This window comes from Schistocerca serialis, chromosome 2 (genome assembly GCF_023864345.2).
Source record: "Schistocerca serialis cubense isolate TAMUIC-IGC-003099 chromosome 2, iqSchSeri2.2, whole genome shotgun sequence".
Taxonomy (NCBI): domain Eukaryota; kingdom Metazoa; phylum Arthropoda; class Insecta; order Orthoptera; family Acrididae; genus Schistocerca; species Schistocerca serialis.
Window position 1 is genome coordinate 1095468958 of NC_064639.1, and position 7991 is coordinate 1095476948.

Genomic DNA, 7991 nt, shown 5'->3' on the forward strand with positions numbered 1-7991 from the left:
TCATTATGACCCCAAGCATAACATATTAACGTTTGTAACCAAATTATTTAAAATATTTTCAAAATATCTTTATTCACGTGTTGCTTATGCATTTAAGATAAAATCACCAAATTATATAAACGTATCTTGGTATTTAAATAGTGAGAAACTAAATTTATAATCATTTCGGGACATACAGAGTTGAACAGAACAGCAGGCTTAAATATGATGTTTCAGACGTTAACTACTGAATGCACAGATAAAGTACAAAACGACGAAATGCTAAAAAGATTGATGTGGAAAGGAGTTTTTTGTAGATTACTACCAGAAAAAAGATTAGCTTAATGAGACGTCTGCTATGGTATTAAGGAATAATCAACTTTGTGCTGAACAGTGTTGGGAGTAGTTATTTCGTAGAGATGAATAGATTAGTGCAAGAAAAGAGAAGATTTTTATCAGTCGAGTGAACGAAGACTTAAAAAGAAATTATGTCAATGAGATAGGCCTGTACTTCCGTCCAGATTCTCCGGAAAACCACTACGACTACCGTGGAGGAATATTAAGAAGTAGCCTCCCTTATAGCAGTACATAGCTGCGTACGGTGATTTGCGTAGATTCTGTTGTGCGTTTCTTCTGTTACAAATTTCAGTATTCCGCAAATCATTAACACGTTTAGCGGAAAATCCCACTCTGTGCTGCTCCATGGTGAACGAAAATAAAACTAGGTACAAGATGTAAGGAAACGGTTACGTTCATGTAGGGTTATATTGACCTTTTAAGTGTTTGATATTATGTGAATAACCTCTTTATGATACGTGAGAAGAGAGAAGTGATCTAAGTGATACACTGCCGGAAAAAAAAATCCCAACATCAAAAACTAATTAATGAAGAATAATGAAGTTTCGCGAACACATTTGTCTGGGTAACATATTAAAGTGATTAACATTGCATAATCACGAGTTAATGTAAGGGTAAGATAAGCCATTGCAGATGTGAAATGTTGTTACGTTAATAACTGGTGTAGCCGCCAGAATGTTGAATGCAAGCAAGCAAATTTACATGCATTGTGTTGTACAGGTGCCGGATGTCAGTTTGTGGGCTGGACTCCACGCCTTTTGCACTTGGTCGGTCAGTACAGGGACGGTGAATGCCATTTGTGAACGACACTGGAGTTAGCGTACGACGATGTCCCATTTCTGTTCGATTAGAGACAGATCTGGTGATCGAGTAGGCCAAGACAACATGTCGACACTTCGTACAGCATGTTCGGTCATAGCAGCGGTATGTGGTCGAGTGTTATCCAGTCGGAAAACACCCCCTGGAATTCTGTTCATGAATGGCAGCTCAACATGTCGAATCACCGGAGTGACGTACAAATTTCCAGTCAGGATGCTTTGAAAAAGCACGAGGGCGCTCCTGCTGCCATACGAAATCGCAACTCATACCATAACTACAGATGTAAGTCCAATGTGTCTACCACTCAGACAGACTGATCGTAGGCCTTCAACTGGTCTCCTTCTAACAAACACACGGCAACCACTGGCACCGAGGTAGAACCAGCTTTCAGCAGAAAACGCAACATACTTCTACCCTGCCCTCAAATGAGTTCTCACTCGACACCACTGAAGTCGCAAATGAGGCCGAACACTATGGTCTTTCCTCTCGTTAGTGCCCCGTCGGCGTCCGGAGCCCAATTTTCTTGCGAGCTTGCATTCTCGTGTCCACCGGTGCCAGCTATCACGTATGGTGGCTACATTCCTGCCAGTTCTTTCTCCAGTACCGCGGAAGGAACACCCAGCGTCTCGTAGCCGCAATACAAGACCTCGTTCGACCTCAGTGAGGTGTTGTTACTGGCGTCGTCGTCGCCTTAAAGGCATTGTTGACTAACATTAACTCACCAATCCAGTCTCGAAGATAAGTAACGCTTACGACCGTTACAGCATATATCGAAAGCAAACCTGATTTGTATCCCGATTTGCTAGCAGTGCCACTCTTATGTCGCTGGTGCGAAATTTGAATAAAGACGTTTAAGATGTAGAAACGCAACTACCAATTTTCGTTTTCGCTGCGTTTCTCAGTGTTAAGATTTTTCAATCGTGTGTTTTCAATAATGGGATAATGCATTAAACAGTATTCTTTCTTATATTGTTTCGCTACTGTAAACCACAAGAGATATAGTTTTCAAGCGGCATTACATAAATATTTTATTATAAACTGAAGAACCAGAGTGGTCTATTGATCGTGACCGAGCCAAATATCTCACGAAATAAGCGTCAAACGAAAAAACTACAAAGAAAGAAACTTGTCTAGCTTGAAGGGGGAAACCAGATGGCGCTATGGTTGGCCCGCTATATGGCGCTGCCATAGGTCAAACGGATATCAACTGCATTTTTTTAGATAGGAACCCCCATTTTTATTACATATTCGTGTAGTACGTAAAGAAACATGGATGTTTTAGTTGGACCACTTTTTTTGCTTTATGATAGATGGCGCTGTTAGTCACAAACATACGGCTCACAATTTTAGACGAACAGTTGGTAACAGGTAGGTTTTTTAAATTAAAATACAGGACGTAGGTACGTTTGAACATTTTATTTCGGTTGTTCCAATGTGATACATGTACCTTTGTGAACTTATCATTTCTGAGAACGCATGCTGTTACAGCGTGATTACCTATAAATACCACATTAATGCAATAAATGCTCAAAATGATGTCCGTCAACCTCAATGCATATGGCAATACGTGTAACGACATTCCTCTCAACAGCGAGTAGTTCGCCTTCCGTAATGTTCGCACATGCATTGACAATGCGCTGACGCATGTTGTCAGGTGTTATCGGTGGATCACGATACCAAATATCCTTCAAATTTCCCCACAGAAAGAAATGCTATTCAATACCGCTTCAACCGCACGCAAGCTATGTGCCGGACATCCATCATGTTGGAAGTACATCGCCATTCTGTCATGCAGTGAAACATCTTGTAGTAACATCGGTAGAACATTACGTAGGAAATCAGCATACATTGCACCATTTAGATTGCCATCGATAAAATGGGGGCCAATTATCCTTTCTCCCATAATGCCGCACCATACATTGCACCATACATTAACCAGCCAAGGTCTCTGATGTTCCACTTGTCCAAGCCATCGCAGATTTTCCGTGGCACAATAGTGCATATTATGCCGGTTTACGTTACCGCTGTTGGTGAATGACGCTTCGTCGCTAAATAGAACGCGTGCAAAAAATCTGTCATCGTCCCGTAATTTATCTTGTGCCAGTGGCAGACCTGTACACGACGTTCAAAGTCGTCGCCATGCAATTCCTGGTGCATAGAAATATGGCACGGGTGCAATCGATGTTGATGTAGCATCCTCAACTCCGACGTTTTTGAGATTCCCGATTCTATGACGCATCAAAGAGCTGGTCTGCGGGGTCATGTAGCGATGCACTTGATGGAAACTCAAAGTTGGAAAGTGCTACAGCCTCACAAATAGTGAAAAACTCTTTGCAAAACGATTCTGTAGGGGATGTAAGCACATTCAAATTCATCCTGCTAAAGAGCATAACATCTTCAATGCAAGTTATATTACCGATATTTCATAACAATACTGTCTAGATTCTCCAGTAATAACAACAAACTGAGGTATCCACCTCCCCTATCACACCCCTTTTCATACTCTTAAATATCCAGAATGACAACCGATAATCATCCCAACTCCACTATTTTGTGTGCTAGATGTCCAACGGTTGGAGAGAGATAGTCCTTCATGACTATATAGATGACTGCTACTTATCACCATGGAGCATGGGATTAAATGTAGAGATCATCACCTTCAGACTGTTGTCTGGAAGTGTTTGTCAATGCTGCAGTCTCGTCCCATTTCCATATGCTTCAATGCCCTCCACATGTTTTTTTTTTTTCACCAATAAGATAAAAGTACCTCTTTTTATTTATACTGTTTTGCACATGTTGGCAAAAGACCCTTCCAATGATGGTCAATACTGGTACAGTAATCATGTACATAACTGCAGAATGAGAAAACAGTGCTCTTAACAATGGAACACCGAGACATCTGCTACATCAATGTGGAAGATGGGGTTAGCTGTATAGGCCATTACGTTCTGACAGCTGTTGGAAACACTCTACAATGCCGCAAACTCTAAGTTTTCTTAATATAGATGTTTTTTCTTGAGAGTATAAATTCTCGCTTTTTCTTTGCTCTGATGATGGTTTCGATGTACTGAGGACATTCTGTTGTAATCAATAGTTTTCATAGCAAAATAGTTGAAGTTTTTTTCCCAATTTTGTGCAGGATGGGAATGTATAAGGGGTGTATAGTCCAACATCTGAAATTTGGTCATCTGTAATCGGCGGCGGTGCACTTCGTTAAATGTTGCAAAATAATGAGATATGAATTCTATCCTGCAGTCTAACATAAAAACTATAACGATTTTGCTCATAAAACTAAAAGAAAATGTACTCTGCCTATATTCGTGGAAAGAGAACATTTATTATCATTGCGACTGTGTTTTCCTTTTTAATAGGCACACGAATATAGGAGGTGCATTGATGTTAAATACAATTTTTACAGTGCAGCCTTTTCACATTCAGAACTGCGGGCACTTGTGGGGGTGGTGTGGTGATGGTCCAGTGTGTGTGTGTGTGTGTGTGTGTGTGTGTGTGTGTGTGTGTGTGTGTGTGTTTGTGATCACCCAGGAAGATGCGCCCAAACCAGGGTAATTATTGATCAATTTAATTAATTTTCAATATCAGTTTGATATGAAAAGTGTCCCAGTACCGCTGTCTCCCTACTACTAACCTGTTATTTCAACATGCGAACAGAAAATGCTACACAGCATTTCTATGTCCAAATATACACATACAATTTGAACCCTCATTTTGCCCTCTAGATAATTCTGAAACCTTTTGAACTTTAACTTGTGTTTACCGAAGTCTACAACACGTTTACTTAAAACTCTTTGCTTATGACTCCTCCTATAATATTAGACGGCTACGGTGAGAGCACGCAATCACTGTAGGTCACTTACGTAGCACTGTTGAGCTCGCTGTTTGCAAAATACAAAACGAGCACACAGTGAGTTCTGATTTCGATGCGGATATTATCACTTATGGCTATATGTGAGCATCTGGTAGGTGACAATAGCCAGAGAGACAGATCGAATCAGTGTCAATGAAATGAGGTGGAGTAAATCGTTTCCACTGACGTAGAACAACTCCGCTGACTGCCACGATGACAGAAAGTGTTTGACAACGTCGCGTTGTATACCAGAATAAGAGTCAGAAGAATTTGAAGCTATAAATTCCTGCCATTCGCTCTAAGTTCTTTTAGTTAAAAACTAAAGGACCTAAGAACTGCAAAAATGTTTCATGTATTATTGTCTGTAGTTTCTTCACATTTTTGCTATAGTTTATTCGTACTTGGATGACAGCAATAAGTGTTGTAACAGCTATTGCAGCAGTGATAATAATCACTGATTGCCAGCAGCATTTACAGTCATAATCTAAATAGTGTATCTAACTTTCTACATGTTAAATTTGGAGCTTCTTGCAGTCATTATTAACTTGTTACAAAGGCAACATTACTCCTTGTCATCATGTTTGATTTATTACTGGAACATTTTTTATTTTGTATCATGACTCTAATTATTTTACATCTTGTGGGAATATGTAATACGGTTATGCTAACACGGAAGAGCGTCTGATGGGTTATGTTGTACAACATTCTTCTGTATTAGCGAAATGCGTTGTCAGAACTGCATTGTATTGAGATTTACTGCTGGATTTTGTATTGCTTTGAACCATGCGAGAATTATCTCATGTTGTTATCTCGTAAGGCAGGATATTTGAACAAGTAGCCTACATCCACCACGTGTGACGTGATTCGAGGTGATAAAGAAGCCTCCAAGTAGCTGGACCCCTATTGTTCAGTAACTGTTGACTGTAGCTGACATTAACGGGGTGTTTTTTCCAATTTTTTCTTGTATAGTTTTGTGGAAGTGTTGAGTCTGATTGTTGTTGTTGTCGCAGTGATCTTCATTCCGAAAAATGGTTTGTTGCAGATCTCCACGCTAGTCTGTATGAGCAAGCTTCGTCTCTGCTTAAGTATTGCGACACATATGCATTGGAAGCCACTTACTAGTTTCCCTCTATAATTTTTAGTTCCCACGTATTCCACCATTACCAAACTGACTATTGCTTGGCGTCTTAGGATGTGTCCTATCAACCGATTCCTTCTTTTAGTCAAATTGTCTCATAAATTTCTTTTGTCGCCGGTTCGATTCAGTATTTCTACATTAGTCATCTGATCTATCTATTTGATGTTTAACATTCTTCTGTAGCGCCATATAACAGAAACGTATATTCTTTTCTTGTTTGAACTGTTTTATCGTCCATGTTTCACTCAGTTCAATCTTTTACCACTGCAGTGAGAAAAGACTTCCTAATATTTACATATATATTCTATAAGAACATATTTTTCTTTTTCAGAAACGCTTTTAATGGTACTCCCAGGCTGCATTTTATGCCAACGTCAGTTCATTTTCTGCCCTAATAGCAAAATTCATATGCCACTTATTGTGTCTCATTTCCAAATCTAATCACCTCAGCCTCGTGTGAATTAATTCAATTACGTCCCTTTAACCTTGTTTTACTTTTGTTGATTATTCATCGTATAAACTTTTCATGATACTATCTATTCTGTATCTGATAGTACTCCTGTTATTCTCAGCCGTTCTAGCCCGTTTACTGAATGTGTTCATTGACAAAAAAGTATCGAAAAAGGAAATCTATGTGTAGTTGGCAATTTCAGTTATATCGGCATTAGGCCGTGCTCTAAAGAATACTTATGTGCCTAAGGTTTCGTCTCCTAATGCTGCAAAAATCCTCAGGGGCAATAAATACGTCTTTAGTTGATTTATTCATTAGCGCTAAATAAAGCAAATGGCGCCAACACTTTTGCAGTACAAACTCCATACACATGCAGGCGCGCCTCCGCGATGTTTGACAGCGACCGAATGCCGTCAAGGACCTACCGTTGGCTGTTACGAATAAAACATAAGTATTGTGATGATACATTTATTCATAGACGGTATCATCGATCAGTCTCCGCCCCTAGACACATGGACCGTAAGTAGTTGTAAGTTTTTTAACGTTACTGGAAATGAAAAGATTGTGTATATTTCTTTTGTAGTACGATAATGTAAGAAATGTATATTCTTTCTTTTGTTTCATGGTACGAACGTGGGGCGTGGTAGTGGCGGAAGGACCAGTCATCTTGTCGCTACGCAGCCATCCTTGCTGGTCCATGTTGGCGTAAAACCAACGGTCGTTTGGCAAAGAAGGGTTCCCGAAGCGACTCGCCCGGCGCTACATTGATGATGAAGACAAATGAATTTAATAAATCTGAATGACAATGAATTAAAGTATGTGTTGTAATTTTTTTTCCTATCTTTCTATTCTACGTAATTCTGTAGCTCTCAATTCGTTCGAGCAATCAATCATTCATGATAGGAAATACAGTCATAGCTCAGTCACTCAAAATAATTCTGAAATTTTACTTGTTAGAATGAAATCAGGCGATGATTCTTCTTCTCTGCAGGCTCGTGCTTTGCGGCAGTCTGCTAATCTGTACAAATAAAATGCCTCGTAATTTTGGGAGCGTTGTATAATCAGTCGGGAAACCTCATATCAAGCGGATATTTGGCTTTGATGAAGTTTAACCTTCCGAAGAAGTAATGGAGCTCTTGGATTATTAAATGCAGGTTCGTATCCAGTCTTTCGGAAGTTCCCTTCTGATTAACAACTACGCAATATATCGATAAATATCATTAATTCTCAAATTTCCAATACACACCTTTTATTTGAAGGAGCAATCTATATATATTTCCTCTTAATCGTACAGTTTCGTCTCAGTTATCTTCTGTCATAAATCTCAGTAATCAGATTACAGTTCTTCCAAACCAAGCTCAGGCTAATCGACACGAAGACAA